The sequence below is a fragment of the Terrapene carolina genome, unplaced genomic scaffold (genome assembly GCF_002925995.2).
Source record: "Terrapene carolina triunguis isolate 2854851 unplaced genomic scaffold, T_m_triunguis-2.0 Scaffold58, whole genome shotgun sequence".
Classification (NCBI taxonomy): Eukaryota; Metazoa; Chordata; order Testudines; family Emydidae; genus Terrapene; species Terrapene triunguis.
In genome coordinates this window covers 59,093,365-59,117,039 of record NW_020664409.1, presented here as the reverse complement: position 1 = coordinate 59,117,039, position 23,675 = coordinate 59,093,365, and positions in this window count along the sequence as shown.

Genomic DNA, 23,675 nt, shown 5'->3' with positions numbered 1-23,675 from the left:
TGTTAGAATCTATATGTCAAAATTCAGTCCAAAACTATGAAGCTATATGAATGATATTATAGCTTAAAATATCACTCTCAGTGTGGTACAAGTGCTGCGGTACAGTCTTCAAAAATTAGAAATAGTCTTTTGAATCTATGTCTGTTTTGTTGTGTTTGCTACCCTGTAGTATAGATACTTTGGGAGATACACAATATCTGTATGGGGATTATTCAGAGGTGCTGTTCAGTGATAGGAATGCTTTCCACTATAGTTAGAAAAATATTTTTTAATAGTTTCCATTATTCAAAAAAGTAAAGCAAGTAAATATTATGAGCTAGATCCTCAGCTGCACCAGCACTGGTCTCAGTGCAGCAGAGGGGTCTTTACAGAACACTTTCAACCCCATGATCACAGCAAGAAGGTAGTTTGGCTCTTGATGCAACTTAGAACAGTCTTCAGGTTGGTCTATGTGCCTAGTTGCCTATGGTCCCAAAGGGACTATTCCAGCAGCATTCTTTGGGGAATAGTGGTATTCTGGCCACATACCCTTTCCCTAAGTAATTAACTACTTGTATCAGGAGCTAGCTAAATAGGGGAATTCAAGGTAGCCAATTAATCAATTTTTTCTTCTGCTTTGCACGACCTGATTGTAGAAGATCTGGCTGTACACAAAGATTATGGCCACATTGCAGATAGTATTCATTATAAAGGGCATTTTTGCAATGCAGCTCAAATTAGTAAAAATTCAGGAAACTAGTGTTAGGATTCACTAAAGCACACTGAGGTCAATGGGAGTCTTCCACTGACTTCAGTGGGCTTTGGATCAGGTCAAAAAGCCCTATAGCTGCCTTCTTGAATTTCCTTTGGGCTGGTGAAGAATGTGGTAAGTCACTTTGAAATCCAGAAAGCTTCGTATTTCATTCTAACATCTTCTTTAAGTCTATGATACTGAAAGAGACTGACCTAAACAATATACAGTAGAAACAGACCCATGCAGCATAATCTTCACTTGTGCTATAAAATGAAAACAGGAGCTGTCTCCCAAGGCTAACACCAACTGTTAAATAGAGGACACGAAAAAAGTTTCCATTAAAATGTCACCTTGTACTGTACAGTGTCATGGATACCAAAATTAAATTTGTGCAAATAAGCAAAGGATCTGAATTAATAAATAACCCATTTTAAAAGGTCATTTAATAGAGCAGTGTAGAAGTTTGATGAGGCAAAGAATTTTGTTTTCAAGCAAGGTTAGAATAAAAGGCAGATAGTTACAGTATGAGAACTTTGAGAAAGCTATAATGCTGGAGGGTAAGACTTAGTGGTATAGCTTTGGATACGCGGTATGTCTACACAACAAAGAAAAACCTGTGGCTGGCCCATGCTAGCCAACTCGGGCTCATGGGGCTTGGGCTGTGAAGCTGTTTCATTACTGTGTAGACTTCTGGTCTTGGGTTGGAGCCCAGGTTCTGGGACCCTCCCACCCCACAGGGTCCTAACACCCAGGCGCCAGTCAGAGTTCAGAAGTTTACACAGCAATGAAACGGTCCTGTAGCCCGAGCCCGTTGGCTGAGAAGGGCCAGCCGCAGGTTTTTCTTTGCTGTGTAGACATACCCTCAGGAACTACAGGTTGAAAACCTGTTAGTGTCCACAGACCTTTTATTTTTCCAAAGTAAATAAATGAAATTTCATGCAGTTTACTGTGTGGGGATTTTTCAGATGAGACCTCAAAAACTTTGATCCTGACTGTTCAGTATAGATAAATGTGTAGATATACTTTGTACCCTAAAATTTATATTCACCTTTTTCATGTGCAATTGAATTATGGGCCCAAATCTAGGTACATCCACTTCTTAGTAGCTAGGTACCTGCAAGTACAAATTGTCCTTTTGAAAATTTACCCTTAAATCCCCCAGGACACTATTTATAGGAGTAAGAATATAAGTTGGTGTCCTTTGCAAAAAAGAAAAGAGAATTCTCAATCTATGTATAAGACATGACACAACAGTTGGATATAGGGTACGTCTATACTTACCTCCTGCTTCGGCGGTAAGCAATCGATCTTCTGGGATCGATTTATCGTGTCTTGTCTAGACGCGATAAATCGATCCCGGAAGTGCTCGCCGTCGACACCGGTACTCCTGCTCCACGAGAGGAGTACGCGGAGTCGACGGGGGAGCCTGCCTGCTGCGTGTGGACCCGCGGTATGTACCTTGTAGTTCGAACTAAGATACTTCGACTTCAGCTACGTTATTCACGTAGCTGAAGTTGCATATCTTAGTTCGAACTGGGGGGTTAGTGTGGACCAGCCCATAGACAGACTGGGGAGTGTAAGGAAACAATGAAACAATTTTGGTCAGCTTGACAGGTTGTGGCTTCAGCACACTAGCAGCCTAACCATTGTCAAGTTTTTTGTAGCAATCACCACAAAGGAGAGATTTAAGGTGGATTTTGGAGGATAATGGGTTCATTTTTCAGATGTTTGTGGGAAGCTCCCCCCAAGGATAAAAGAGGCAGCATGGGAGAAAGCACAAAGGTGTTTGATATGTAAAAAGATGCATAGATTGAGATTCCAAGGCCAGAAGGGACCATTGTGATCACCTAGTCTGACATCCTGTCTAACAGGGGCCACGGAATTTCCCCAAAATAATTCCTACAGCATATCTTGATTTTTAAAATTGCCAGTGATGGAGAATCCGCCATGATCCTTTGTAATTTATTCCAGTTTTTAATTACCTTCACTGTTAAAAATGTATGCCTTATTTCCAGTCTGAATTTGCCTAGCTTCAACTCCCAGCCATCAGAGCATCATGTTGTACCTTTTTCTGCTGGTTTGAAGAGCCCATTATTAAATATTTGTTCCTCTTGTACATACTTATTAATTGTAATAGTCACCCCTTAGCCTTTGCTTTAAGCTAAATAGATTAAGCTTGTTGACTCTCTCTCTCTCTCTCTAAGGCACAGTTTCTATTCCTTTAATCATTCTTGTGGCTCTTCTCAAAATGCTCTTCAATTTATCAATATCCTTCTTGAACTATGGCACCAGAACATAGTATTGCAGCAGTGGTTGCATCAGTGCCAAATAGTGAGGTAAAGTAATCTAGTTCTACCCTGCTTATGCAACCCAGGATCACATTATTTCTTTTGGCTACACTGTTGCACTGGGAGCTCATGTTCAGCTGATTATCCACCACAACCCCCAAATCTTTTCAGAGTCACTGCTTCCTAAGATAGTCCCCCCCCATCCTATATGTATGAACTACATTTTGTTTCCAGATTTATACATTTACAATTAGCTATATGAAAATGAATATTGTTTGCTGGCACACAGTTTACCAAGCAATCCAGACCGCACTGAATCTGTGACCTGTCCTCTTATTTAATTACCACTCCTCCAACTTGTTATCAAAAACATAAAATCATCACTGATTAAAGTTTCCTTTCAGATCATTAATAAAATGTTAAATAGCACAGGGCCGGGAACAGATACTTGCGGGACCCTACTGAAAACCTCCCCATTCGATGACTATTCCATGTTTACAGTTACATTCTGAGACCTATCAGTTAGCCAGTATTTAATCCATTTTATGTGTGCCATGTTAATTTTATATTCTATTTTTCAAAATGTAATGTGGTATCAAGTCAAACACCTTAGGGAAGTCTATTACCTTTATTAAACTTGCAATCTCAAAAAAAAAAAAAAGTGTTTCCATAACCCATGTTGATTTGTATTAATTACATTATCTTCCTTTAATTCTTTCTGTCCCTTATTAGTTACTCCATTATTTTGTCAGGCTGATGGGCCTATAATTATCTGGGTCATCCCATTTCCCCTTTTTAAAAATTGGCACAATGTTAGCCTTCTTCCAATTTTCTGCAATTTCCTCCAGTGCGCTAAGACTTACTGAAAAACAACATTAATATTCCAGCGAGTTCCTCAGCCAAATCTTTTAAAAGTCTCTTGGATGCAAGTTATCTGGATCTGCTGATTTAAAAATGTCTAGCCTTAGTAGCTTCTCTTTAACATCCTCCAGGGATGATAACACTTTCTATTCCACTAACTCCATATGATGAGACTCCTCTATTTTTCCCCCAAATACAGAACAGAAATATTTACTGAACACATCTGTCTTTTCTGCATCGTAAGTTGGTAGTCATAGGCAAAAGTCAAAATCTCAGTAGTGAATGAGAGATGATAGCGTGGGGGAGAGACTTTGGAGGGCCTGAAAAGTGAACACCAGTACCTTATTTTTTATATGATAGAAAAGGGGGAGTCAGTGGGGGGATGCAAAGAGGGGTGATAAGGTCAAAGCAACAGGCTAGGAAAATGATCTTTGCAGCAACATTCTAAATGGATGTGAACAGGACAAGGTTGCAATATGTCAAGTTCAGAGAGAAGGATGTTGAAGTAATTGAGATACGAGATGGAGGCTGGACAAGAGTTTTATCTGTGTGTATGGATAGGAAAGGCCATATCTTAGAGACGCTATGCAGAAAAAATCTGCAAAATTTACACATGGCCTAGACATAAGGGTCTAGAGAAAAGTCAGAGTCAAAAATGACATCCATGTTATGGGCCTGAGTGAGAAGCAGGATAGAGGTGTTGTGTACAATGTAGTAACCTGCATGGAACTTGGAGAAAGGATCATAAGTCTTGGGAGGGAAGAGTTTGGAGGAGGTACTAAGAAGTCAGTCTGTGTGCAAGACTGGCATGCTAGCTGCAGTTGCAGAATATCTGCAATTAGTTTCCTTAATAAAGAGCCAGTTTAGTTTTAGAAACATGAAATCCTCTTATGTTGTTACCTAGCTCACGGTGCACGAAACATAGTGGCAGTGTTCATAGCAAGGAAGAGTCTGAACAGGAAAATAAAACAGCACCTGGAAACAGAACAGGGGAATGCTGCAACTCCAGACCAAAAACCTTCCACAAGGATGAAAGCATGAAATGAGTCTGTATACAGAGCTGATCATGGAGGATAAATGTGAGAAAATGACAGTAAAGCTTTTTTTTACTATCTAGTTTGGAAAAAAGCATGCGAAATGAGTGAGACCCCGTTGCCAGGAACAGGCCCAAAACTCTGGAACAGCTGATAAAATACTGATTAGTACTGTGACCCCAGACAGAATGTGACTGTAGAGATACCCCACACTCCCACATACCCCAAAACCAAGAAACAGAATAGGGAATAGATACTTCAGGTACAGAACTGAGACCTCTGGCATCCATCCAGAGCTTTGGTAAAAGATTTCTAATTAGATAGAGGATCATTTGTGGGACATGTGATTCCAGTTTACAAGAGAGATTGTTTTTATCCTTTCCCTGGACAGTTCAGCTGTCCTTGTTACTTGGAAACATTTCTCTAGACTTAGATCGGCTTCTCTTAACAAATGTTAGACACCAGTATAGAACAAGTACACAGGCTCAAGCTACAGGAACCCAGAAAGCAGGACAGAGACAGAGTGACTGAGAATACAATCTTCATGATCCAGTGTGTAATGTGGAAAACAAGAACATGCAAGGCAGAAAGTAAATGCCCAGACCATGGGCAACAGTGCAAGGGGTGTGGGAAACAGAACCACTTTGTGTTCTGAGGTCAGTGGGCAAATTCAGGCCTTCAATAAGAAACCCATGAACAAAGAGTCATTATTGCTTGGAGACTAGAGTAGTGACACACAAGAGCACCACCCACTGTTGGGCAGAAGGGCAGTCCAAGTCATGGATTTGATCACAATACAACACCAGAATATCCTCAACATGGGAGGTGTGGGACAGCAATCCATCGTGGGCTGTGTTCAGCATTTTAATAGAACATAAGGATATATTTCAAGGAGATGGACATCTAGAGGGCAAGCTGAACTTAGAAATAGACATTGATGTGAAGTCTGAGAGACTAACAGAGTTTAATTAGCTCTGATGGAGCCATGGAAGAAGGGACTGGCATGCTGCAAAGAAGAGGCATCATTACAGTTGAAACTAATACAGACTGGATCAGTAGCCTTGTGGTGGTGAGAAAACCTTCAGGTTAAATGAGATCTTCATTGATCCAAAACCACTTAACAGAGCATTGAAATGACATCACTCCCCTTTACCAATGACTGAGAATATACTACTTGCTCTATGCAAGGCAAAATTGTTAACTGTCTGTGCTATCAAGAATGGGTTCTGGCATAGTAAGCTAGTTAAGCCATCCAGCCACATGACAACGTTTGCCACACCTTTTGGCAGATACCACTAGGTATAAATGCCTATGGGTATCAGCATGGTCCCAAAGGTGTTCCAGACACTAGAGACTCCCAGGCATCAGGATTGTAGCTAATGACATTCTGATTGTAGGAGAAGGAGATATCAAGGAAAAGGCAATCCAGGACCATGATATCTAGCTGCAACAGCTCCTCAACAGGCGCTGGGAATGGAATATTAGGCTAAATGCAGATAAACTGAAGCTGAGGAAAACTCAGGTCCCCTACATCAGTGGTTCTCAAAGCCGGCCCGCCACTTGTTCAGGGAAAGCCCCTGGCGGGCCGGGCCGGTTTGTTTACCTGCTGCGTCCGCAGGTTCGGCTGATCGCGGCTCCCACTGGCTGTGGTTTGCCGCTCCAGGCCAATGCGGGGCTGCGGGAAGCGGTGCGGGCCGAGGGATGTGCTGGCCGCCCTTCCCGCAGCCCCCATTGGCTTGGAGCGGCGAACCACAGCCGGTGGGAGACGCAATTGGCCAAACCACCAGGTGTGGCAGGTAAACAAACTGTCCCGGCCCATCAGGGGCTTTCCCTGAACAAGCAGCAGACCAGCTTTGAGAACCACTGCCCTACATCAGACCTCTATTGACATCTGAGGGACTCTGCCTGGACCCTGAGAAACTGAGAGCCATTAGGGAACTGTCTAGACCAAAGGATGTGAAAACAGTTCAGCAATGTATAGGAATGGCTAACTATCCAGATTCTGCATTTACCTACCAGAAGCCTGTGAACCCCTGAGATGGTTAACACACACATAGCAGCATGGGAATGGTCAGAGACCCAAGAATAGGCATTTGAAAGAGTAAAGAATCATAAGTGAGGCACCAGTCCTAAAGTACTACAAGCTTGCAGGGCATCATTACAGTGTGATGCCTCCGAGAGGGGCCTAAACGCTGCTCAGCTGCAAAACCAGCAGACCATAGCATTTGCTACTAGAACCCTGACATGCTCAGATAGAAAAGTAGCTACTGTGCTCTTTGGAATGGAATGATTCCATGAGTTCACTTTTGGGCACAAGGTGGATGTGCAGTCTGATCCCAGGCCATTAGACAGCATCATGAAGAAGCCACTGCTGAATGCACCCAAGCAACTACACTGCATATTGAGACTCCAGTGCAAGAAAGTCACTACTGGTGGTAGTTAGACTGAGCAAAGCATACGTTCCAGAGTGCAACACAGATAAACTATGTCCTGCTCCAGAGTTATCAACATGCTACAATACCTTCGCATCTCTGATGGGAGGCTCCAGGCAATCCAAAAAAGCACCAAATAGGATGGGATGCTACAAGCAGTAAAACAGTTCACACTCCAAGGCTGGCCAGATGAACCAGAAGCAAGTGTCTCAGGAGGTTACCCCCTACTACCAGGTGAGGGATGAGCTGTGTATACAAAATGGGATTTTATTTAAAGTGGACCAAGCAGTAATCCCAGCAGTTGTAAGAGCTGACATCACAAGACAGATACATGCTTCCCACCTGGGTATAGAGGCATGCCTGAGATGTATCAGGTAGCATATCTACTGCCCAGCTGAAAGCATACATGGAACAATGAGAGGTGTGCAAAGAGTATAGTGCTCGATCCAAGGAGACCCTATAGCCTCATGAAATCCCAACCAAATCCTGGGAGAAGGTCAAAACAACTTGTCCACTTTTAATGTTAGGAACTACATGGTCACAGTAGATTACTACTTCCTTTTCTGGGAGGTGGACATTCTAGCAAGAACTGTGATTGTGACAGGGATGTGGCTACCAAACCGTCACATCTTCCACAATCACAGACCACTCTGAGACATTTTACTTGTAAACACACTTTAGAGTTTCTCAATACCTCTGCCAATACTCATCAGCTCATCCACACCTTTGCACTGTTTTCCAGCTTTCTACCCCCTTCTCCTGCGGGGGTGGAGGAGTTTGAGGTGTCCCTACTTAGAGATGTCCCATTGTCAGGCTTTCTTAGCCTTCTCTCACTTACCTCTCTCTCTCTCTCTCTCTCTCCTCTTCCTTCTCAAGCACTTCCTTCCTGTGCTCTTTGTAAACCACTTGCCTGTTGATGGGCTAATTAGCTCATTAACTTCTTAACCCCAATCTGGCCTAGTAATCAGGCACACCTCTGACCAGTTAGGCCTTCTCCGGAGGAACATAGTTGGTGCTAATAGTGATCAAAGTGCTGGCTCAAGCTCCATCTCTCAGCATCCTGTGACATACCTCCCCCAGGCCTAACAGAAGGAAGTTTCTTCTCCTTTTCTCTCCTTTACAGGAGGCTTTATTAGGGCAATCCCTCTCCTTTCTCTAAGGATCGTAGTCTTGGATACTCCTATAGGATCTCACCATTCTATACGCACACAAAAAAAATCACATTTTGTTGGTGGAGGTTGCCCCCATAGTTCTGTCTCCACTCACAGATCCTCACCCCAAAGCCAGCCTGTTGAGTTATTCTCTCTGCTTCCACCCTCTTTGTTTGTCAGGGTTTGCTCTGGCTCTCTTTCCTCCTGGACACTATGGGGGTCTGTTTTGCCCAACTCTCCAAAGAGTTCCAGAGGTGCCTCCTCCCAATATTCTAGAAGTAAGAACTCAACTAACTGTTCAACCTCCATGGATGAGGTCATGTTACCTCCACTCCTGGATCTTTTTTCATCCTCCCCCTCAGTACCTTGGGGGACTTTCCCTTCTTCCCTTTCATCTTGTCTTGTCTTTTTGTCTAGCGGCTTCTATCCCTGGTTCAGATCTCTTCCTTTCCCTTTGGGTATTGTTTTCTCCTACCTGGGTTTTATTTTTTCCTGCCTGGGTCTCTCGATGCCAGTTTGTATTCCCAATGGGAAGGGCCTCTAGTTGGTGACGAACACAACAGGATGGAGTGACCTATCCACTACCCCAACTCAGCCTCTTGGGGACCTTCAGGGATATCTCTGCCAATCCCCATGGGCACTCTAATTTCAATCTTGCTCCAATTCCCACCATACCAGAGAGCAAGCTGAAACTGCACTCCATGTATGGGCAGTTTCTCTTCACATGTCCTTACTCCCTGCACTGGTAACAGGTAAGGATATGAATCCCTGTCGGAGCTCCTATGGACTCTTCCCTTTTCTCTACACCCTTCCCAGCAGTGGGTTTCCTGGACTTCTTCCCCTGATACGGTCCCTAAATGGTTGGCCTTCTTTCCTGGAGAGGTCTGCCTCTGAACTCCGGTCAATTTAACTGCTGCATCTAAGGTACCCCAGCTGTATGTTTCAGGGAGGCTCTTCAGGAACTGCTCCAAAATCAAAGAGTCCAAAATCTAACCCCTACAGTTCAAGTATCCAATGTCAGCCATGGCCTAATCTGTCATCTTTTAGGTGAATGCTCAGGGCCACAACTCCCCCCCCCCACACAGTCCATTTCACAACTCAGAACTTCTGTCTATAAATTTTGGTGGACAGACCCATCTGATCCAGGGTAGCCACCTCATAGTCTCTGGCCTGCACATTATTTAGAACCATGTAGGCCACAAATAAGGGGCCAGCCACAGGGTCCAGATTCCCTGTCCCAGCCTTCACCCATAGCCAACCTCTTGAAGATGCCCAGGAATGTGTTGGAATTGTCCATGGAGCCCATCTTACATAGTCCAGTCCCTGTGTCTGGCTGCCATTCTCCGCCACCGGGCTCACTACCCTTTGTAGTAACTGCTGTCTGCACGTTTGCATGCTTCCACATGAAATCCTGCATACTTTTTTACTGTTCCAACTGCCAGGTGAGCAATGCCTGCCTCTCCAGGTGGTGTGATTGCTGGAAGCTTTGCACGGTCTTCTACATTTCCCTTTGTTGTTCCATCAGCCACTGCAGGGTCTCCTCCATTGTCCAGGCAGCTGACTCTTCACCCTCTCTAGGAGGTTCTTCATTTGCACGAATCAAGGCAACATCCTGGACAAGTCGCTACATGTAATGGGGATGTGGCTACCCTTCCCCCACCTTTTCTATGAACACAGACCGCGCAGATATTCTTGCTTGTAAACATTGGTGTGTACTTTAAAGTGTCTCAGTCCCTCCACCAATACATATTACTGAATCCACACCTTTGCAGTGTTTTCCAGCTTTCTGCTCCCTTCTCCTATGGAAGTGAGGGGGAGTTGAGGTGCCTTTACTCAGAACTCCCCTTGTTAAGATCTCTTAGCTTTCTTCTGTCTCTCTCTCCCCTTCCTTTTCAAGCTCTTCATTCCTGTGCTATTTTTAAACTACTTGCCTGTTAATGCTCATAACTTCGTAACCCCAGTCTGGCCTAGTGATCAGGCACACCCCTGACCAGTTAGGCCTTCTTTGGGGGAACCTAATTGGTACTGATAGTGACCAGAGTGCTGGCTCAAGCTCCATCTCTTAGCACTCTGTCACAGTGATTCAGAAATTGAAGGCACATTTTGCAAGGTATGGCATAGCTGACACACTTTGCTTGGACAGGGCCACAGTACACTGCAGAAGTAGTTAAACAATTCAGCACCAAATGGGAAATGGAGCACAAACCTTCTTCCGCTGGGTATCCACAAAGACCAAAAGGCAGAGTCACCAGTAAAGACAGCTAAGAAACTGATGGCAAAGGCAAAACAGACAGGAAGGGATCCCTACCTAGCAATGCTGGATCATTTCAGTACACCCTCCCAAGGACTAGAGTAGCCCTGCACAGGGACTGATGATCCAGAGAATCCTCTGCTTCCCATGAGGCGTAGTCTGCTGTAGCCCAGTGGAGGAATGATGGACAGGACAGAGAAGCAGTTAAGAGAACATCAAGATAAGCACCCAGCTTCCTACAATAAAGGAGCCAATGAACTGAGGCCACAATGCACAAATGAACAGATCTGGGTCCAATAGCAAATAGTCATACAAAGCAATGGCAAAAGGCAACAGTCTAAGTTGCAGTGGGATACACGAGGTAGCTACAGCTCAGGACAGTGGCAGAGACAAAGGTGAAGATAACTGTGAAGCTGTAGCAGACAACCAGCACCCCTGGACAGATTGGGCAAGGCAGGGCAGGAGGACTTATAAAGAGCTTCAGCCAACAGATGGCCTAATGTAGGAGAGTCAGAAGAAACAAGTTATATGAGTCACAGAGGAACAGGACCCCACCCAGTAGAATAAAGGCAGCAACAGGGTGGAAGCAACTCCACCAACAGCACTAACACAAACTAGAAGTGGGAGACTAGCCTGAAGAATTATAGGAAACTTGAAGGACTGTGAGGCCGAACAGGCTACAATGGATTGATGATAAAGACTTTGCCCCTATGGTGGTTTATATACTAGTAACTTCTGGTCCCATCAAGTCAGAAAACTCTTGCATAAAAAATTCAAGAACAACATCATTAAAAGGAAAGATGTAGCAACCTGAACATAACTTGGAAGAAGGAACACAGATTGCAGGAGGGAAGAGTTTGGAGGAGACACCAGGAAGTCAGTCTCTTTGCACTTGGCATAAATTGGGCCACCAGAATAGCATGCAGTATTCAAGATTTGGGTGTACCATGGATTTATATAGAGGCAATATGATATTTTCTGTCTTATTATCTATCCCTTTCCTAATGATTCCTAACATTCGGTTAGCTTTTTTGACTGCTATTGAACATTGAGCGGATGTTTTCAGAGAACTATTCACAGTGACTCCAAGATCTCTTTCTTGAGCGGTAACAGCTAATTTAGACCCCATCATTTTATATGTATAGTTGGGATTATGTTTTCCAAGGTGCGTTACTTTGCATTTATCAGCATTGAATTTCATCTGCCATTTTGTTGCCCAGTTTTGTGAGATCCCTTTTTAACTCTTTGCAATCTGCTTTGGATTTAACTATTTTGAGTAGTTTTGTATCATCTGCACATTTTGCCACCTCTCTGTTTACCCCTTTTTCCAGATCATTTATGAATATGTTGAACAGAACCTGTCCCAGTGCAGACCCTTTGGGACACCACTATTTCTCTCTCCATTCTGAGAACTAGCCACATATTCCTACCCTTTGTTTCCTGTCTTTTAACCACTTACTGATCCAGGAGAGGACCTTCCCATTTATCCCATGACAGCTTACTTTGCTTAAGAGCCTTTGGTGAGGGACTTTGCCAAAGGCTTTCTGAAAATCTAAATACACTATAACCACTGGATCCCCCTTGTCCACATGCTTTTTGACCCCCTCAATGAATTCTAGTAGATTGGTGAGACATAATTTCCCTTTACAAAAACCATGTTGACTCTTCCCCAACAAATCGTATTCATCTATGTGTCTGATAATTCTGTAATTCTATAATTACTATAGTTTTAACCAATTTACCTGGTACTGAAGCTAGGCTTACCAGCTTGTAATTGCCAGGACTGCCTCTGGAGCCTTTTTAAAAAATTGTTGTCACATTAGCTATCCTCCAGTCATATGTTACAGTAGCCAATTTACATACCACAGTTAGTAATTCTGCAATTTCACATTTGAGTTCCTTCAGAAGTCTTGGGTGAATACCATCTGGTGCTGGGGACTTACTACTGTTTAATTTATCAGATTGTTCCAAAACCTCCTCTAATGACACCTCATCTGGGACAATTCCTCAGATTTGTCATCAAAAAGGATTGGCTCAGGTTTGGGAATCTCCCTCATATCCTCAGCCATGAAGACTGATGCAAAGAATTCATTTAGTTTCTCCTTATCTTCCTTGAGTGCTCCTTTAGCATCTCAATCATCCAGTGGCCCCACTGGTTGTTTAGCAGGATTCCTTCTTCTGTTTCCTTACTCTCATAGAGTAAGAAACACAGCCTCTAAGGTTTGTAATTGCACAAGATAAAGATTATGGGTTAAATTTAATAAGCTGTGGCCCTTTTTAGTCTACTTTTTTCATTTCAGATTCTTATGTTGAGTCCATCACTGTGGCATTTGAGCTCCTTTTTTGGCTAAGATTAAATTTGATGCTAGAAATCTCATCAGGCTAGTCGGTCCCTTTCCATTGAAATGTCTAAGTGATACAGTACATTTAGAAAATACCTATGTAAGCAAATGTCAAAATAGTTTGATTTCTGCAAAAGATCCTGCCAAAGCAGGATATAGATAGGACTGGTAGAAAATACAGAATCTGATTTATAACATTGACTTTGGATTCTTTTTCTCCGAGCTTTGAAAGGAGTTAATCACTGATTGCTTTTGCAGTAGAATCCCACCTAACTGAATGGTATCAGGTCCTTCTCTTTGGCAAGTACGTTGCTCTACTCAGCGTTAAGCCATGTGTACTATACTTTATTTACAAGGCTTAAAATGTTCTGTTTCTATGAAATAACTGTCATACACTGATATATGGTGGCTTTTTCTGCACATAGAGGGCCACCTTCTGCTTTCAACAGTCACCTGCGTTAATCTGGGTAACTGTTGCACTCCTCGGAGTTATTCCAATTGGTAATAGTGTAAATGAAAGCAGAATTGGCTCCAATGGGCCATATTTATCCCTGGTATACCAACTCCCCTGAGCTCAATGGAGTTAAATCAAGGGTGAATTTAACCATTCACACATAGTGACATTTAAGTTTTATTAAACTGAATTTTGAAATAGAAACCTTGATAATGTATTTTCTTTAGCATTGAAGCAGAGAGAATAGCTGAGGTTTGCCTAAGAATACCAGTCACAATGACCGTATTTACTTATTCCTGCTCCAATGTATTTTAACTTGAAGACAGCTTTACAGTTTCTGTAACGCTTTTTCATAATCTGATTTATGGTGATCCCAAACACTTGGCTAAAAGAAACAAAACATAAAGGGCAAAATTGACTAGGATTTAGTTCTATTTTTGGATATAAAAACCATCGTATGATGCTTTATCTGGCACTAGTCTCAATGCTGGAATAACACTGACTGGCTACAAGGTCGGAAAGGAATTATAAAATGTTCAAAGGAAATTAGCATTTACATTGCCATTCAACTAGATCAGGTGCTAAAGCACTTTATTTTGAGCGTGTTGTTGATACAACATATAGTTTTCATAAAAATGGATAGAGGAAGTCATTAGCAATCAATTAACAGTGATGTGCCCAGCTAAATGTGATGCTGGCAGACCTGGTGCCAGATTATGCCAAGACCCTTAGGCCCCAATGAATACTGACAAATGCATAACTGGAAACCAATCTGTGTGAGTATGGTTAAAATAGGTATTAGATTTATAGAGGTGCATTTAGTGTTTGGACTTCATGAAATGTTTGTGGGTTGCTGCGTGCATTAATCTCACTTGTAATATCTGTAGCCCATGTTATAAGGTAATATTTACCGGTAAGTGTTTGCTTTGTAATTATCAAAGTGATTGCTATGAAACTGGAAACCCCCACAGTCAGAAGAAAATCATCATCAAGTGTGAAATACGAGTTTATCACAAGAGGTGTCATCGCCTGCCCAACAAGAGAAAGAGTACAGATACCAGACAAACCACTGTGGAACATTAGTGGACAAAAGACTCCCCCAGTACCTATGAAAAGGGGATGTGCACAAACCCTTGTCCCATCACAGTTTGAACTCTGGGGGGAAGAATAAAAATCCCTGACCAGAAGGATCTGTACCACTATGCTGCTTGGAATTTGGAGAGGGCAATATTTCTAAGCATAAGCCAGAGATCCCCAAGCTGCTTAGCTTGGTTAGCCCTAAAGGACATGTAGAGCTTGCATATTACAGCAGCTTTGATTACTTTTTGAAACCTAAGAATAACTCATTTGTGTGTGTTTACCTGCTTTAACCTTGTAAATAACTCATTTCTTTTTCCTAGTTAATAAACCCTTAGTTTAATATAGGATTGGCTACAAGTGATTTTTGAGAGATCTAAGAGAATTCTTAATACCCCTGTGAAGTAGGCAAGTCTGCATTATTCTCATAAAGACTTCATTATCCAGCGAAGAGCGTTTTGCAATTCTGTGTATTTTTAAGGTGTAACCTTGTGGATCCACCTAGTGGATCCTCAACACATTTTCCCCACTAGAGCTACTCATAGTTACCCACCTGGCTTATAGACAAGGTACAAGCTTAGAACAATGTTTAAAACTACAGAAATAAAAATCTTCAAGAAGTCTGAGATTTTGACTGTCATGAAACTTCTACTGCTTCCTTTGAAAACCTATCTGAAAAATGAGCTTTTTTCCCAAAAAATAAAATTACTGGGGCTGCAATATGAATTGTCTAAACAGATAAATTAGTTTCCACCGTCTGTTATTGTAAGTTGTTTTTTTTAATAAACTCACCTGAACTACATTTATAGTAGGCAAGATTTTTTCCAGCAGTGAATGACTTATTTTCACAACCTAGTGTCTTATCATGCCACTGTTACGAGTACTGATTAAATGCTTCTTAGCCTGATACCTGCTCAATAGTGACTGTTTAATTACAACCCTTTAAGCTGCCATGAGGCTCAAGAGAATAAATTATAAGGACTGGCATTTTAATAAGGAAGTTGGGTTTTGTATCGCCACTCCTTTGAGAGGAGTTCCCAGTCAGAGAGCATGATCTCCCATTAGGAACAGAATCCAATAGTTTCAAAAATGGTCCCTGATTGTAGGTGCCTCAATTTTGGGGTGACCATTTTGAAATACTCTAGGACAGGGGTCGGCAACCTTTCAGATGTGGTGTGCCGAGACTTCATTTATTCACTCTGATTTAAGGTTTCCCGTGCCAGTAATACATTTTAACGTTTTTAGAAGGTCTCTTTCTATAAGTCTATAATATATAACTAAACTATTGTTGTTTGTAAAGTAAATAAGGTTTTTAAAATGTTTAAGAAGCTTCATTTAAAATTAAATTAAAATGCAGAGCCCCCCCAGACCGGTGGCCAGGACCCAGGCAGTATGAATGCCACTGAAAATCAGCTCACGTGCCGCCTTCGGCACTCGTGCCATAGGTTGCCTACCCCTGCTCTAGGACAAGATCAATGGATACTTGAAATTCTGGCTGCAATTTCTTCCCCTTTTTATCTACCACAAAGACATGTGAGACTCTAGAGCACCTACCTACGTGGGACCAAATCACCATGTGTTGTTCACTTATTGTAGCTAATAAAATGGAACTATGTTGAAGACAGTTATAGGCCTCTGCATCTCCTTCCACAAGCAAATTTTTATGTCTGGCTCTTAAGGTGTGAACCTCCCTTCATGAAGGGACAAGGACCAAAAAAAGGGGGAAAACTAAAACAAGAATAATTACTTTTTGTGTATGTATCTATGGGGAAAAGTTTTTTTAAAAGGTTCACCGCCTACCATATATGTAACAGTGCATGGTTTCTTTTATAGGGGGGAAGAGGTAGGGAACAAGGCAGCAAAGAGTGGAAGCTGGACATTTTGGCCATGTCTACACTTACCAGTAGATCGGCACTGCTGTGATCGATGCAGCAGTGTCAATTTAGCTGGTCTAGTGAATCGATCACAGAGTGCTCTCTGGTTGACTCCAGTACTCCAGCTTCCCAAGAAGAGTAAGGAAAGTTGATGGGAGAGCGTGTCCCGTAGACACCGTGTAACTTAGGTCGACTTAATACGATAATATAGACAAGGCCTGTGACTTTTCCCTAAGTTAGGAGATTGGACTATTTTGAGGCTAAAAAGGGAAAACAATCTGCATTGCACATGAATGTTTCTAGATCACTTTGTCTTCCTACCTCCCTGGATGTTTGCTGTTCTATCTCCTGGGTCTTAAATCCTTCTGCGTTCCCTTCTCTTTTAGTGATCCTGCCTGTTTAGAACACTCTCAGCCTTTCATCCCTCCCTTAATGGCCTGAATGCTAACTCCTACCCAGTTCACGTGATAATCCTCTTTACCTGCAGTGCTTATTTTCCTGTTTCTGCCAGCACTGGTCCACATGAAGACCAGATTTTTCTGATGGTGATGCTTGTTACCAGGGGAATAAATATTATAACCCTTAGATACTTTGGAGATTAATACATGATCTATGAAGTAACTGATGCAGGATCTGACCCTGAAACCTTTGCATACGTGGGTAGAACTTGCTATATAGATATGTTCAGACCCAGAAGTGATTCTCCACTTTCTTGCACTAATCAGTCTATCTTAAAATTTCACATTGTTGCTCAGTATCTGACCACTTTCCACATAAAATCAATAGCAAAGTCCCAGTGGATTTCTTGGGGTCTTCGGCACTTTTCTCTGTGAGGAGTCAGAACTCTGCTCATAGATTCCAAGGCCAGAAGGAACCATTGTGATCACCTTGTCTGACCTCCTGTATAATACAGGCCATAGAACTTCTCCAAAATAATTCCCAGAGCATATCTTTTAGAAAAAACAACCACTCTTGACTTAGACATTGCTCCTAGGCTAGGGTTTGAGCCGTCAGTCCTGACATGGAGAATCCAACATGATCCTCAGTAAATTGTTCCAATGGTTACTTACCTTCACAGTTAAAAATGTACACCTTATTTCCTGTTTGCTTGGGGTTAGGGCTTTTGTAATTTTTCAGAGAGGGTGCTCTGGAGGGGATTGGGAATAAAAACATTGTTCAAATTGCATCACTTATGGCAGAAAGGCTTTCTCCAAGAGGAAGTCTTTGTGATGTTCATAAAGATGGTCAGACTCTGGATTTGGCTAATGTTTTCTGAGAAAGTGTTTTATAATTGGATCTCCTCAATAGAGAATGCTTTGTCCTGGGGTTGGTGATCTGCATTGTCCCAGAGGAACACTGTTGTTGGGGTGGTTTAAAAACTGAAATTCGATCTCTGATGCAGCTGGGGGTTGATCCATCCATTTCTTTGAAAATTAGGACCGAGGCCTTAAAGTGGCATCAGAAGCTGACTGGGAGGTCAATGGAGGGAGTTGAGAACAGACCTGACTTACTCACAATGGCCTGAACCATGGATGAGGTGAGCAGCCACCTTTTGTACCAGTTGAAATCTGTGCATTGTCTTCACATACAACTTCAGATACTATGAGTTACAGTTATCCAGCCTGGATGCCTGGATTATTGTGACCAAATCCTCATCCAAGAAGAAGGAACAAAGTAAACTCGTAGTAAACTGAAAGTGAAAGGAGGCATTTTTAGAAACGGATACATGGTCATTTATATTTGCATAAAGTGAATACAAAGCAAGAGTTAAATGCTACCTTATCAGGATGGTAGTGTTTCAGACCCACTTTGCAGAAATATAAATGACTGCACAAAGATCAAGGCAGTGGAGAATCAGACATCCAGGGGTTTGGTTCTTCCCACTACAGAATGCAAAACACAGATCCAGGGTTTGGGTCCAGGCCTATTTCTATTAGAAATACAGTAAGTTGAGAGGGCATGTCCAAAAAGTGAGCTTCTGGCTGAGGCAGCTAATTTTGTACTTTTTCACTTGCAGTTTTATTTGAGTTTTACCTTAAGAATTTGCTGAAGCCAGAAAAATATAATTCATGGAGGAAAATAAAAGTGCAAAAAAATAAAGGAGACAGGCAAGATTATTTTATAAATTCTTGCAGCCTACTGGCCTCTCCTATATCATCTCATGAGAGTGATGTTATATAATGTGAGAGCTGTTTGAAGTTTCAAGTGATAAAAATGATAACGTGAATACAGCTTTAAGCTCCCCAGAACAAACAACCTGAAGGAATGTATGCAAAATTGGTCTCCATGAAAAGCAGTCTGAGGGGAGCTATAGGACTGTCTTATATGCTGGTTTTCCAAACAGTGGCACAATCAGCACTAGTGAGTAAGTTGCTGAATTGGATTTTGTAATATAAAACCACTAAAAGACCATGTAGAAGAGCACAGCCGTTCCAGGATTTTAATTTAAACAATAGGAATTCTGGCTGATTGGGTCAGATTTATGGAAAATGATATACCTTCACTTTTGCATATTGATATAGATCCTATAGAGGGGCATGTAGTAGTCTGGAAAGAAAAATTCTAAATATAGAAAGGATGGAATCATGCTGATCTCATACTGTCTTCTAGATGCATGTCCTGAAAATTGCACATTTGCCCAAGAATGCTGTTCTGGAGCAGCAAAGATATATTTTCTCTGGATATTATTCTAATGACATAGAATGCACACCGGGAAGGAATTGGCTCCATGTACCCCTCAGAATACTGAAATTTTCAAGGCTGTATGACATACAAATGCTTAGGAGGAAATACACATACTTTGTGTACATTTTCAGTCTTTAAAGGATTAAGAGACATTCCTCAGTATAGCCAGACTTTGAGACCTATAACCATGGAAGAAATACATCCAATAAAATTTGGCATCTGATTTCATGGCCAGCTTTTAGGACCCAGAAAATCTACAGCTGGCTGGGGGGTGGGAGTACAATTTGTATAAGGTCCCAGTATGCAAACCATCCCAAATTTCAGGTCTAAATTCTGCTCTATCTCCTAATAGCCATGCAAATAGGCAACAGGGGATATTTCTAGTGACTAGAGCCATCCTGCTAGAAATGCAGGGGGTGCAGATTCCAAAGGCTATTAGAAGTACAGTGGGGTTGTCTCATGCTCACAGGAGTTGCAGGGAAACCTCTCTATATAAAAAGGTGGTGAGGGATCAAGAAGTGGGGAGTTACTTCTTGGTGGCAATTCCTGGACAGCTCCTAAGAGCTGCAATATGCCCCCCCCCACCACACACACACACACTCTTCTTTCCTTCCTCCAGCTATATAGGGAGAGGTTACTCTCCAGCTCCCTGTGGGCCCTACATACTCCCACTTTATTTGTAATGGCTTTGTGTCAAATAATGAAAAGGCTACGGGACTGTTTGAATCTCATGGCGGGAGGAGGAAGATGCATAATTAGCAGTTTTATGGAAAATAAAGTGACTGTACTCGGGCAGGCAAAAGCTACTGCAGTGAAAGCAAGTAGTAAAGAAGAAGAGAGCCATTTATAGGTAATCAATAAATATAAGGCAAGGAGCTGAAGAGGGTATGGAGTGAGAGGAACATTAGGATCCTCCCTGTTAGAAGCTATTGCTATAGATACATTGGAGCCAGGGGCTATCCATCAGTGAGTTCCTAATATGGGCGAGAAAGGAAGCTGTTTAGTGGCAGCCTGTTCCAAACAAAAGACACTCAAGGTTTCTAGTTACAGAATGTGATTTATGCGGTGGCAGGAATAATTTGCACACAGAAATGGAAGTGTATGAGAGTTAGGACTTTATCTCATAGTCCTAAAAAAAGACGGGACTTGCTGGTAGCAGACACTCCTTGGGCTCAGTCATTTGTTGACCTGGGAATGGGGTGCATCCTCAGTGATCATTTTTACACTGGTTTTAAATTAACTCAGGAGAAACCGGGATCGCAAACTCTTCTGTCAAACGGGAAAGCCCATGATTACGAGGCGAACACCTAGAAGCTGGAAAAGAATCCATTTAAAATTCTGAACCAAAATGATTTGTGAACATATATTGAATGAACATGTTAAAATTCAGTATGGTAAGAAGAATGTAGAATTACATGGAGAAAAAGAGACATGGAATGTCCCACTAACTACCTATAGACAGGGAACCTATGCACACTATGGCACATGGACTTATAGCAAGGTTGCCTGATTTACACACTACAGCACTGCTGACTTCAGAGGTAAACTGGACATTTTACTGCAGTGTGAGAAGCATTGAAATAGCTTCAGATCTGGTTTGAAAACCTGATCCTGCAGGATGCTGAGAGCGTTTTGAGAGTGAGCACCTTCAGCTCCTCTTGAAATCAAAGGGAGCAGAGAGGCCTCAACATCTCATGGAATTCAGCCTTTATAGAATGTTTATTTCAAGGTATGGATTGTGTCATTCATTTAGGATGGGTTTTTCAAAGGAGCCCAGTGAAATCAGTGCCCAACTCCCTAAGATGCCTTTGAAAATCCCAACCTTAACATTTAATGTAATTTTTTGTAACAAACCTTTTTTAAAAACTATTTTCCCCAGTCATTTCAGGTTGCTAATTCCTGGATTGATTGTATTACGATAGCTCTACTTTTTAAACCTGTTTTCATTTGGTGGTGGAATGAGGAGGCTATTATTGCACAAATGGAAATGGCAGGTAGAGTTAGTTCCCACATTTCTAGTGCTGTCTATGGCTCTAATTTAACTCCTCAGAGGCAGACACTTCCAGAAATTGTGCGCAGTTAGCATAAAGAATTTCTGCTACAAGGTAGAGGCTTATCAGTTAGAAGTAACAGAGGAGGTGAGAGACCTGGATTTGTGAGGTGATCACAGGATGACTGTGAGCTACCAGTGTGATGTGGCTGTGAAAAAGGTAATTACGATCCTAGGATGTATCATGGGAGGCATTTCCAGTAGAGAGAGGTATTCATGCCATTCTAGAAGGCACTGGTAAAACTTCATTTGGAAAACTGTGTACAATTCTGGTTACCTATGTTTAAGGTAGCTGGACAAATTTGAGTGTGATTGCATGTTGGGATTGTTTGTTATGGTAGTGGACAGGGCTCACCAGCCCTGGGGCTCACTTCTGGTTTATGCCTTATGTTCTTACACACTCATGCTTCAGGGTTTTAGCAGGCCACTTGCAGGGTCAGGAAGGGATTCCCCAACTCACACACCCCCTCCGCTCCGGCCAGTGAATTCTAGGGGGAGTTAGTCTCCTTCGTTTGAAGCAGCAGAGATGGCCATGGCTGGAGATGGGACATAAGGCCAGGGCTCTGAGTTGGCACGAAGCATTCTCTCTCTCAGGTGCTTGGCAAGGTGGTTCTTACCCACATGCTCGGTGTCTGATTGCCATATGTGAGGTTGGGAAGGCATTTTCCCACAGGTCAGATTGGTAATGACTCCAGAGTTTTTTGCCTTCCTCTGCTGAGTGTGAGTGTGGGTCATTTGCCAGGATTTTCTGGGTATAGCTTCCTTAATCATTTCCCTGCCAATGCAGGGGCCTTAGACACTGGTGCACCTCAGTCCCTCCTCTTCTCTGCCTGTGGCACATAATGGTCTAGTCTGCTGTTGGCAGTAATAGTGTGGTCTAATTTCAATTGTTTGGTGCTGCTTGTGGTCTGTGAAATACAGGAGGTCAGAGTAGATCTGGTGGTTCTTTCTGGCCTTGAACTCTGACTCTATGGAGAGAAACTCAATCTTGCATAGAAATCAGTGGAAAACCAGACCCCTATGAATGCTGTTTTTAGATGGGTTTCAACATGTGCTATGTCACTGAGGCTGTGCGTAATGGGGTGGGGGCAAGGGGCACTAAGTCTCTGAGGTTTCCCCCCACCCTCAGACACTTACTATCATCACTGACCATATTAAAAACCATTTTATTAGCTTTCCTAAATTGCAAAAGCATACAAAGTTAAACTTGTTTGTCAGATTCCAAAAATGGGGAAAAAATGTAATAGCTGTTATTTAAACATGTAATTAGTGCTACATTTTAATTAAACATGAGACAAATCATTCAGAGGGCCACCAGGTTGTTAATTTGAACTAGGGAAGATTTTAAAAAGAGTGAGTCTTGAAATGTCTGCTTGAAAAATACAGAATAAGACCTTTATCACAGAGACTGGGGCTCGGATGAGCGATATGTAAGGTAACTGGAGGTGAGAAATTAAGCAGATAGGGAAATGGAAGAATAAGCTGAAGAATGCACGGAAGAGGGAAAAGAAGGAGCACTAGTTCTCAGGGAGAGGCATGAGAGGCACAGATTATCTGCTCTCCTCTGCAACCTCTGGACCTCATCTGATTGAAAATGGGGCTATTAGACAGCAAGAACCTTATGCTGAGAGTGCTGGAAACCCATAATTCACATTGTTTTCAGTGGTGCTTGCAAGTGCTCAGCTCCTCTCAGAATCAACCCCTTAGAACTTACAACTCAGAATGTAGGCAACAGAATAACACTAAAGAGAATGGCACGGATCAAAGGATAGCATTTGCAGTTTTCCCTCATGAGTCCTTTTATGATGAATGGCTGGTCTGTTATGGGATGGAGTGCTGGAAGTGGGACAGGGTCCTGGGTGGGATTTTGGTGGGAAACTCTGTGAAACGCAGCAATTTCTCATAGTTGCTAGCCAGACCAAACATTAATTTACAGACCAAAGCCAGACCAACCCCTAGTCAGACCAAACATTAATTTCTGCTGAATTTTGCTTTGAGTTTATGGATTCATTCCTATCTGCAGCTCAAAACAAACTTCATGGGCCATGAATCTATAAGAACTATAGTGTGAAAATAACCATTGACCCCTCTGTCAGCCTCATCTACCTGCTTATGCACAGCCAGATAATACCTTTTCTCCCAGAGGCTGTCCTGCCCAATGTGAAGTTGGGTCTGGGGCCTGTGGCCGGGAATGAGAATCCTTTGGAGAGGCATGGGCCTGAAAGTCTGTCAAGATTTGCCAAAAGATTCAAGGGCTAAATTTCTGGATGGCAATAAACGTTGCCAGATTTCAGGTTTAATTTGCAAAGTTTCACTCAGCTTTACAGAAGAAAACCAAGAACTTCTGACAACTTCACATTCTCAGCAGGGAAATGAAGGGAAGGGTTATCAGAAATACTTTGGAAGGGTACATACTGATGGAATTCTCCCTAAATATTCAACA